Raw genomic sequence first — 10,827 nt, 5'->3', positions numbered from 1 at the left:
TCCATCTCTAGAAAGGATATTTAGCTAATCTTTCTCATTTAACATACACAGAAAAAACTAGACAGGTTTTCACCCATAAACCTTCATGGCATAAAATGAACAACAGCGACTTTACCAGCAGTCCATTTTATAAATATTCTGCTCAAACATCTTAGACACTTTCTTTTTCTGGAACTTTAATATTCTGGAGGTAATAAGCTTACACCTTGGAAGGAGCTGACAGTTTGTAAACTTAAGTGATGACAACTGCAGAAGCCAAAATATTTCTTGTCATAATACATCAGGTCAACTCATGAGACGATCTGGTTTGCTTGCATTTCAGTGAGTTGCTACTTGACTGATTTACACTGTTTCAAAAAGCAGGATACAAGTGGTGTTCATGTAAGGATGAGCTGACGCTCATTAAAACATGGCCTTAGCAATACAGGCCTATTTGCTTATTTCTTCCACATTGGTTTTGGTGGAAGTTCAGTTAATTTTTTTTTCCTTTGGTTTCTTTATGATTCTTCTCTTGCTGGCTTGGCTCAGTGCAAAGAACACAATTTTATAGAATACACAGAAAGAGATATTTTTGCGGTATTACTGCCTCGCTAGCCCTCATTATCATTATGTCTCCTGAGAAATAAGTGGTTCTAATAATTTTGGGCTTTTCCCATCCATACTGGTTCTCCAGAAGATAATTGCTGTCTATTTCAAACTCTTTCCCGGGCAGAGTAAGGAACAATCATGTCCTGTTTCCTGTCTCCTCACCATGCATCAATTTCTTTCCAAAAAAATTCTAATACAGCTGGTCTCTGCTTCTCACTGCAGGCTTCCTTGGCAACAACAACAGCTGAAAAACTTGTGTTTTTCTTTTGTATATACATTTAAATGTATATAAATATGATAAGAAACAACAAAGAGAAAGGGTTCAAAAGCATTAAAAGAATTAATTACACATAAATCTATCCAAAAGCAGTGGTCCTTTGAAGAGTGTGTCTCAGCAACTGCTTGCTGTCAGGCAGTTTAGAGAGAGCAGGAGAACACCTACACATTTGGGCTCTCACACTCTTTGACCTCAGACTACAGACTAACAAGCATTTTAGAGCACTTACTATACCTCCCGTTATATTTCCATAAAATACAGAAATATTTCCTTTGGGAAGACCAAAGCCTTATAAACACACCGGGGAGAGCAACGTACAGCAAACAACAATACATAAGCTCTGATCCTTCGTTTGTTCTGTCCAGGTCCTCAGCAAGTCCTACAGTTGTGTGACAGAAAGGAGCATTCACGTTGCACAGGGAGGAAACAGCTGCCCTCTGGATTTCCAGTGGGTAAACACACATGTCTTGAATTATTGTTCGGGAGTACATGGGACATGGAAAAAGAACCTGGATTTCTCCCTGAGCATGGGATCTAGTACGATCTCTTGCTATGAAGGGTCTAAACGTGTAGCCAGAACATCTGATGTTTCCCATCGCTGTGGCTGAGGAAGATGTATTCTTTGCTCTTTAATGAACCCATAAGAAGTCATTTGAGTCCTAGATGTTTATTTTGTCTTGTTAAAAAATAAGCAAGCAATATACACACAAATGAAATGTCCATTTAAATGGGATGGAAGTTAAAACCAGCAGTACATCTGCATCATCTGAAAAACAGGGAAATTCAGATCAGAATATAAATGTTATGACATAGACTCTTCTTTCAGATAAATAATGCATTTAGCAGCTGTGCTCATTTTTGTACTTGTCCACATGGATTGCAAGTTTATGGTGCTGGATTATTTGATTAACACACAGATGGTAAACATGAGTAAGTGTATGCAATAGAATCTTACTGTAAATGTAAAACTCAATTAAAAGTCCTAGTAAAGCTAAATGCAGATTCAGAACTGATGTATTATTATGTCTGTCCAACAAAGGGCATGCAAATCCAGGCATCGGAAATAAAGTAAAACAAGTAGAGTCTCAGAGCTGCAAATTCGTATGTTATGACATGTGCAAAGGATGTATATTATATTTCAGCATGTGTAATACCTTAACACTGTCTCCACAGTATTGCTGCTGCCAAGTTTATTCTGAGCCAAAATATCCACAGATAGAAACAGAAATACTGTATGTGTAGACAAAGACAATATCTGGAAGATGAAGCAAAATACTTCAAAAAAGTCAAATCAAAAATACCGTATTCTTTGAACAGAATTATTCAGTACCTTGATAAAATAAGAGCACGCTGGATAGATGAAGATATGATGCAGTAAAGAAACATTATTCTTAACACCAGTAATGTGTGGAGCATGCTAAAGGCAAAGCTGAGATAATACACACCTTTCCAAAAACATTTCAGGAGTTTTTGAAAATGGTGTCCTGGATAGTCAGAATTTATCCCTTCCAGGATAGATAAAGAAAAAAAAATCCATCAGTTTGAAGATTTGTATCCTGACACAAAGGTTTGTATTCTGGCTATCCAATAGTCTCAGCCTATCTGGTTCATCCCATTTGCAGAACCTACACTTTTGTGGACTCTGATGTGTTCTTTCAGATAGACAGACACAGAGCGTAAGGTCTACAGATTTCTTTTCCTATAACTGAAGGTAGTTACTGCATTTTTGGTGATTTAATGTGCTGGACTTGGGCTCTCAGGTGAGTTATATTCACACTACAGAGTTCTGATGAAATCAGTTGATCATTATTAAGTTGGGTACCCAGTGTTGTTAATCTTTCGCTATAGTGTATGACTGCTTGTTTCTCTGCTTCTGCAAACAGTTTTTTTATGTCATAGCTTTCTCTTGTCCAAAGGAATATATAGGCAATTTTGAAAAGGAAAATGTGAAGCTTAGCAAAGCCTTGTTCCAGAAGAGCATCTTTAAAATACACTTTTGGGTCCTTGGTCCCTGCTATTGTGGTTTAAAAGAATGTCCACAGCATTGGTAAGCAGAGTCTCAGCTGCCTTTTAAGAATACATCCTATATTTCCCAAGCTTTTCCAGAATGCTGAAAATAGTCTTTTTTTTTTTTTTTTTTTTTTTGTCAGCTGCAGGTACTACAATATTTATTATTCATTTTAAGTACAAATGAATGAATTATTGGTTTTCCCCTACAGCACTGAAAATGCAAAATACAGAACAGGGAAAAAGGCTGATTCAGGACTAGCTACTAAATGAACTTACCCTTTGGAAAGGGCAACTGTCTTCTCGTGAGATTTAACAACAGGGATGTTGTGGTTTGAACTACTTTGCAACTACTTTTCCTAACACAGCAGCATGAAGGTGTTAGCTTTCACTTTTTCTTTTTGAAAATAAATTGTGGTTGCCACGCTTCTGGCAGAATGTTTCCTCAGCTAGGGGTAATTCCTTATGACAATTACAGCCTTCTAACTTTTGGGAAAGGTGAGGTAATGCTGGGATGCTAAGTCAGGTAGTTGCTTGAAATTTAAGAACACCTTGAAATAAAATGAACAGCCATGGTTAGAAAAAAATCAGTGGTATTTAGTTCTTGGCTACTTGGGATAATACAATTCTATATCCATTCCTAGTGGCATATGCTAACTTGTCTTCTTGTTTTAAGCTGTTTTTATTAGATGAAATAGAGTGTGTCAGGCCTTGAAGCTTCTAGATAATAGGACATGGCAGTTTGTCATTTAGGACAGAAATAACTACTGCTTCACAGTCAGAATTCATTACTGTCAGAGTAGATCCTGGTTTTAGTTACCACGTACACAGCTGACAACATGTTATAGCCTCTGCATTTGAGAAGACTTGCATGTATTTGATAAATACACTGCAGGTAAGGACTTTGTGCTCACAGTACTGCAGGGGTTACTACCTTGGGTGAAAGACATGAAAACTCTGACATGAAATTTATGACTGAGGGCAGAAACATTCATAATTGACAGTGTAGAGTCAGATGGAATAAATTTTAATTCTGTATGGTTAGTGAGATGGCTCAGGTCGTTGTTCTTCCATTTAATGAACTTGATTATCTTCAAATATACCTCTGAACTTTCATTGGATTTTGAGATACCTGGTGATTTTCAGATAATGGAAATGACCTATGCCAGTATGTTTCCAAGATTTTTGATTGTAAATGTATTATCAATGGAACTGAAAATACTAAAGCAACAATTGGAATTACGGAGAGCACGTGTTAATTTATTTTTACCAACCAAATTTGTGAATACAATGCACAAGCCTAATATGAGTTGACATCCAGGCCCAGAATAGGAGCCCACAGATATGTCAACATTACATTATGAGGAACAAAACAGGCTTGTTGAGATCGATGAGAAATTTTCTCATTAGTGTAGTGTACTATACTGAAAGATAACTACTAACTGTCTTTCACTCTGCATGAGCTGTCAGAAGTTCCCATAGATCTGGGAACTGGAGAAATAATAATAATAATGGAGCACTAGCAGGTTTCACTTATTCATTCAGCCCTGGAAGGAGGAGATCTGCAGAGCAGCTTCCCTACAATCTATTGACATCATGGAAAACAAAACTTGAGTAAGAGTAATAAAGTGGGTATCAAACCTAATAGGCAAAGGAAGATAACAAAATTCACGAGCTGACCAAACTCAAGATTAACTCCTACAGACAAGGACAAATCACTCAGTGTGGGTACAGAAGGCTGCTCACAGTCGTTGTTCTTGTCCAAAATCCACAAAAGGCTTCAGTAACTGAGTCTTCAGAGATCCTCAGGTATCCTGGGTGCTAATGTCAGGCATTTCAGTAATTGCAAATATAGTCCCCTGGGTAAAAACGTGCCTTGCTCTTTGCTGTGATTTATAATAACCTTTTGATTCCACAAACCAAGGAGAAAGATGAGATGCCAGCCTTCCTCCATACAGCGTGGAAGCGTACCCAAATGACCACCTTTTGGGGGAGGCTTCACAACACAGCTTTCCCCTTAAAAGTGAGCTGTGTGTAATCTCAAACACAAGAAATGCAGGGAACGCTTGGCATTATGGTTTCTTTTGCAATAGTTATTGCTGTGTTTCTTAGACATCAAATATATATATTTAAAATTAATATTGATTGCATGTAAAATGCATGAGCTAAGATGCTGGCAGTGAGTAGAGCCAAGTGTTCGCTCTCAGACTAGGTTGTTCCTGGCTTTCTATTGAGCTTTACATTCTACTGAGAAGGATTAATTAACACTTTAATATTTCTTTGTTTGCCTCATCAGACTGAGATGAAGTTACAACCTTACTTAGAAAACATGCAGTAGACTGAGCATCGTTTATTTCTAAAACAGGCAAAGCATTTTTGCTAAGCAAACCTTGGCAGAAGTTATCATCCCCCTTAAACATTCCACTTATTTGGCAGAACAAGAGGATGAACAGATGTAAAACTTACCAGTTTGGTAAAAGTTCTTAAAAATATATATAATAGTACATCTTGTATGTATTTGTATATATTGTGAGGTACACAGTTTTGCTTTTCCTTTCCTTTTTACTGGATTTCTAACATCATGTAGGTCTTGATGAATTTACAAAGCCTTTAGACTTTTGATGGCATTTTTTCAAAATCATGTGCTCCTATAAAAGTCTTCCCAAGTTTCTGGTTATCCAAATTAAATTACAAGACAAGGCTTATAATAATAAACTTATTTTTGCATTGTCAAAAGCAATTCTTATTTCTTCTACACTCCTAGGCCTCCCAGAAGCCAAATCCCTTGCCAGTTACCCTTTCCCAGCCAAAACAGTCTTTGCACTCTCTATACCTCTTTCCTCCTGATTTCTTTCAAGCATCTAGCTCCAAGCCACATTTGTGGAACACCCTTTGGGGGCCCTTATTCTCCTCATTCACTGAACATTGGCCTTTGGAAGGGCTTGGCTCTTCCCACTGACTGTGCAGAGAAGCCTCTGGCTCTCTCAAATCATCTTCTGACATCAGCCACATAATTTCTAGACTCTGCAAGGCCTAAATGGGAAGCACGCAAGCTTCAGAATCTCCTCATCCTTAATATTTGTAAGCTAGTAATAATTTACCTGTGTAATTCTAAGGGATGTTAGAAAGTTAACCTTCATAATATTAATGCATAAACATTTGCAGATATGTAAGAACAGATACTCTGCTACTTACTGTGAGAATTTCGTGACCAATTAGTTAGCATTAAAACGTGTATTAATTATATTGAACATTCAGGCTGTGGAAAGCAGTCTCTAAGAGGGAGGGAGCTATGAATGCCAATTGTATTTACCACCTTGTATAAAAGTTGCATAATTTCTGCTATTTACTTCAGACATGCAGCAAAGCTGGAAAAATCTGGGCATGGAGTGTTTACTACTGGAACAAAACACTCCAACAAAAAATTTGCTTGTAGAAGTGAGGTCAGTGTACTTTTTCATGGTTTATACTTGGCTGAAGCAAGTAAGCAGAAGCCATTTCGTTCTGAGTAATGCACATATATCTGTGATTCTGGTGTCATTTTTTGCTTTGTAACTATGCAGAAGATTTAGTTATGTGGGAAGCTATGAGAAAAAACAGCTGTCTGGCACACATGGTGGCTTATCTTAAAGTGGGAGAATCAAAGTGAAACTCGCGCTGTTTGACACTCTGATGTATTAAGCCTGCTGTTATCCAGATGTAAAAAAGGTATTTATAGATTAACTGGTGTTAAAGAAAATATTAACTATTTACAAACTTAGGACACGTTCAGGGTGGAAAAAAAAACCACAAAACTTCTGTAGCCTGTTTCTAAGGCATTATTTTATCCTTTGTTTAATGAAAGGACATAAGTTTACCTTTTCCTCTTGTGTTATTTTCAATAGAAAGACAAAATACGCACTTGCCCAAAGTACTAACATTTATGTGAGGGCGAAACCCCCACACACTGACTCCTCAAACACAGGATTTAAAAGGCCCCATGCACTAATGTCATGTAACACTCTTTCAGCACTATCCACAGAATGGATCAGCTTTTCATCCTACTAGTTATAGGGAAAACTATAGCAACTTGGATGCCATTGTATAGGAATTCTGGAGATGGAGAGTTTAAAATAACTTTTTAACGTACAACATTGTAATAAAATGTTATTATCCTTTTCATGCCTCTGCTACAGGACGATGAACTTGTGGGACTTCTTTGAGTCATGATTCCTGAAGACAAAAGATCCTGTGTTTGATGGGTCTGTACTGTATACATCTGATACTTGATGTATTTTTGCAGCAGCATAACCACAGGGATATAGGACTAAATACGCAGAGCTGAACAGAACACATTTGTATAGCATCCCCACAGTCATCAGTGAAAAAGCAGCAGCTCTGGAAGCAGGAATGGCCCCTGGGAATATGCAGACTGCAGCCTGGTGGAGAAGCATTATGTTTCATACATCTTGCAAAGAGTTCTGAACTGAAAAGGTATCTGCCCAGGGGACCCCGGAGGTGCGTGTATCACTTCTTAGTGTGCTGTATAAATGCACTTTTATAATAACCACACGAGGGCAGAAGAGAACAGACAGCTGCAGACAGCCAAGACGGCAGCCTGATTTAAGAGAAGCAGCAAGTTCTGATATTTTCGTAAGGGATTTTCTATACTTATCTATTCACAAACATACGCATCTGGAATTATTTAAATATAAATATATAGAAGATAGAATACATGTACACAGCGAATACATATTTACAGTGAGCATTTGTAAATATGTATTTCTGGAAAGTATGAGGAAAATTAGTTTGGTTTTAATTTTGGACTGGCTTTTGTAAGGATCTGAGAATAACAGAGACATAAAAAGACTTGAGCCATATTTCCCTCTCATTAAAATAAGCTGACAGTGCTTTCTTCAGTCTTTCCTATTGTACAGGTAAAAGGCTGCGATTGAGCAAGACAAGAATCAAACTCTGAAATGGGGAAAACCATACAATCTGAAGGGCTTCCATGACCAGGGATACCCCCATTTTACAAACTTTGGATGTCCTGTACTGAGAAACAGGATGAAGCAAGTTTTGGTCAGATCAAGCACGAGTCAAAAAAATGAACTTTGTTATTACTAATCTACACAGTTACACTGAATTCACAGTGCATACCAGTGTTTAAAATCTCCCAGCCTCACTAAATCAAAGTGATCTCAGATATGCAATATATTTTTCATAAGCAGCCTTGTAAAAATTGTCATGCTTGTATGTCTGGAACGTGTCAACAACACTGCAGGCACCGAAACAGCTGATAGTAATTACTGGGGGGGGAGTGGGAAAGGAAAGAAGAAAAGAATTAGGAGCAAAATTAGCAACTGAATTATATGAGCAAAATTAAAAGAAGATTAATTGAGCAGAAGACTGAGAGCCACTTCCCCAGAAATCCTATCCCAGCTTGCCATCTTATTCCTTGTACAACGCCAAATAAATCTAACGTTTCTGTTTCTCGTTGTTGCGAGGATTAATTAGTGAGTGGTTGCACAACAATTGAGCAAAAAAAATAAAATAACAGAAAATGCTGAGTACTGTTATGATGCGTTTGAAGCTCTCTGATCTGATGTGGATGCACGAGTGGATGGCCTCTGCACTGCAAACTACATAGCAGCCATACTTTAAAGGTGGTTGATTTCTGATTACCATTACATATTTAGAATAAGGAGAAAACAATTGTAATTAAAGTTTAAATTATGTTCTAATTAAATTTAAGACGCAAGTTGTGCTGGGTAAGCACCTCCTACCTTCTGTTGCTCTGTGGGGCACACTTCATAGCTCATTACTGCAGGGCAGCTGCAACACAAACAGCAAGAACCCATCGGTGCTTTGGATGCTGCAGTACCTGGGAGCAACAACCGCTCGATCTCCACAAACACTTCATTACACAACTGAAGGAGAGATAACACGGTGCAAATATCAGCAAGCTGATACTAAGCTGTGAGAAGAAGGCTCTGCCACAGGCTGCCCAGGGAAGCTGCAACCGCCCCATCCCTGTAGGCATTCATAGGCCAGGCCAGATGGAGCCCTGGGCAGCCTGGTCTGCTAGGGCGTCCCTGCCCAAGCCATTCTGGGATTCTGCAGGGAGAAAAGCAGCGCTACTGGCAGGCCCCAGTGACAACCAGAACCAGGCACTGGCATTGCCCTCTGATGTCTGTACTCAGAATCCAGATGTAACCTGCAGTATTCAAACAATTCAGGAGTTTGCTTTTCCCTTTCCCCTCCCCCCCATGGTTAGCAGAAGAAATATGGATGAAGCGTGGTTTGCACCAGTTTCGCTGGAGAAAAGCAGCCTTGTGCAAGAGAAGCATTTCTTTCTCTTCCTCTTACTTTCTGCTCTCATCTGCTACCTTAAGGAGCAAACATACATACATCAGCATTGGAAACTTGTGTCTCAACCTATAGTGATGACTTCTTTGTGAGCTCCTGACCTCAGCTAGAGAGGAGGGAGCTGAGGTCCACAGCAGAACACTGAACCTGCCAGGACCCAAATACCCTTTAAAGTGCTGCAAAAAAGTAAAGGGAAACAAGAAGAGATTTCAAGAAGTGCCTGTGATCAATCAACATACAGCTGCTGTCTAAACTGATCTCCCACAATCTCACTGAAGCTCTTAACTACTGCACTGATACAAACATAGCTGCTTTATTATTAAAAACAAAACATAATAAACACTAATTTTCAATGTTCAAGCTGCCCATAAATAATAAAATGGTTACTTACATTCTGGCTTCATTAAAGTTTGAATTTGTGGCTCCAGCTACCATCCTACCACTATCTCATCCATGGCTAAATAGATTTGCATTGGTGGATCTAGTAGCAAGAGTAATTTGATAATCTGCTTGCTCTAATCGCAGCTGAAAAGGATCATCCAAACGGATTTTTTTTTAAATAATCTGGTTCTCTAATCACCTGAGGGGAGAAACTTGCACAATTTAGTTGCATGATGTTTGCCCTTCCCATCAGCCAATAACAACTATCTGTGGCAACAATGGCAAACTCAGTGCAGCTGCAGGTGGACCATTTTTTTTAGAAGTTAGTCAGCTGTGTTGAATTGCTTTGATTTTATGCAGCAAAAGATGGTCAGTAACAAAGTCTGCACCAAACTCCAGCATCTCCTGAGCTTTTAATTACTTTAGTGACCAAAATGTTGGTTTGCAACCTAAGAGCTCTTGCTAAAATGTAATTGTAATGTGTAGCCTTAAAAACATTATTAAAAAAATAATAATAATAAAAAATAATTTAAAAAAAAAACACAGAATAAGGATAAAATGGAAAAGTACTTTAATTCACAAAGGAGACACAGAGAAACCTATTTGGTTGGTTAAGCACAATCGTATCCATATGCAATTAGGAAGGTGTTAGAAAACTTTGTGAATAATTGTATTAATTTCTGAGTTAACCAGTTGCACAGTGCTGGGACAGACTGCAGCTAGGGAGACCTAGACAGTGGCTATGGGAGGCAGAAATGCTAAAGTGAGTGAGTGAGCAGGCAAGAGGAGTTGATTTGTAAGTCTGATTTACCTTTTGTGCCTGGAGACACAAGGGGTAGGGAAGAACAATTTGTCTCTTAAATGAATTAAAAATAATTAATTTGTGCATAAAACAAAATATGCTTTGATTTAAAATATGTTTCTTCATATATTTCTCTGTTCTTTGCCTCTGTTTAAAAAATAGCCATACTTCTGATGGTCATCAGTACAACAATATTCTTAATTAAAAATGCCAGTCAGAATTCTTTGGTGAGTCACATGAATATATCGTGCACATCAAGGAAAATGATACAAAAATAACCATGGTAGAAGTGGTTTTCTGAAATTTGATGGCAGCAGTCACACTTAACACGTACAGCTGCTGCTTTGCTGCTACCATGGGACACAGTTATTGCTTCCCTTCCGATGGCGTAAGATTAAAGCAAGCATGCACTATCACTGATCAA

Source organism: Lagopus muta, chromosome 7 (genome assembly GCF_023343835.1).
Source record: "Lagopus muta isolate bLagMut1 chromosome 7, bLagMut1 primary, whole genome shotgun sequence".
NCBI lineage: Eukaryota > Metazoa > Chordata > Aves > Galliformes > Phasianidae > Lagopus > Lagopus muta.
Note: the sequence above shows the minus strand (reverse complement) of the source record.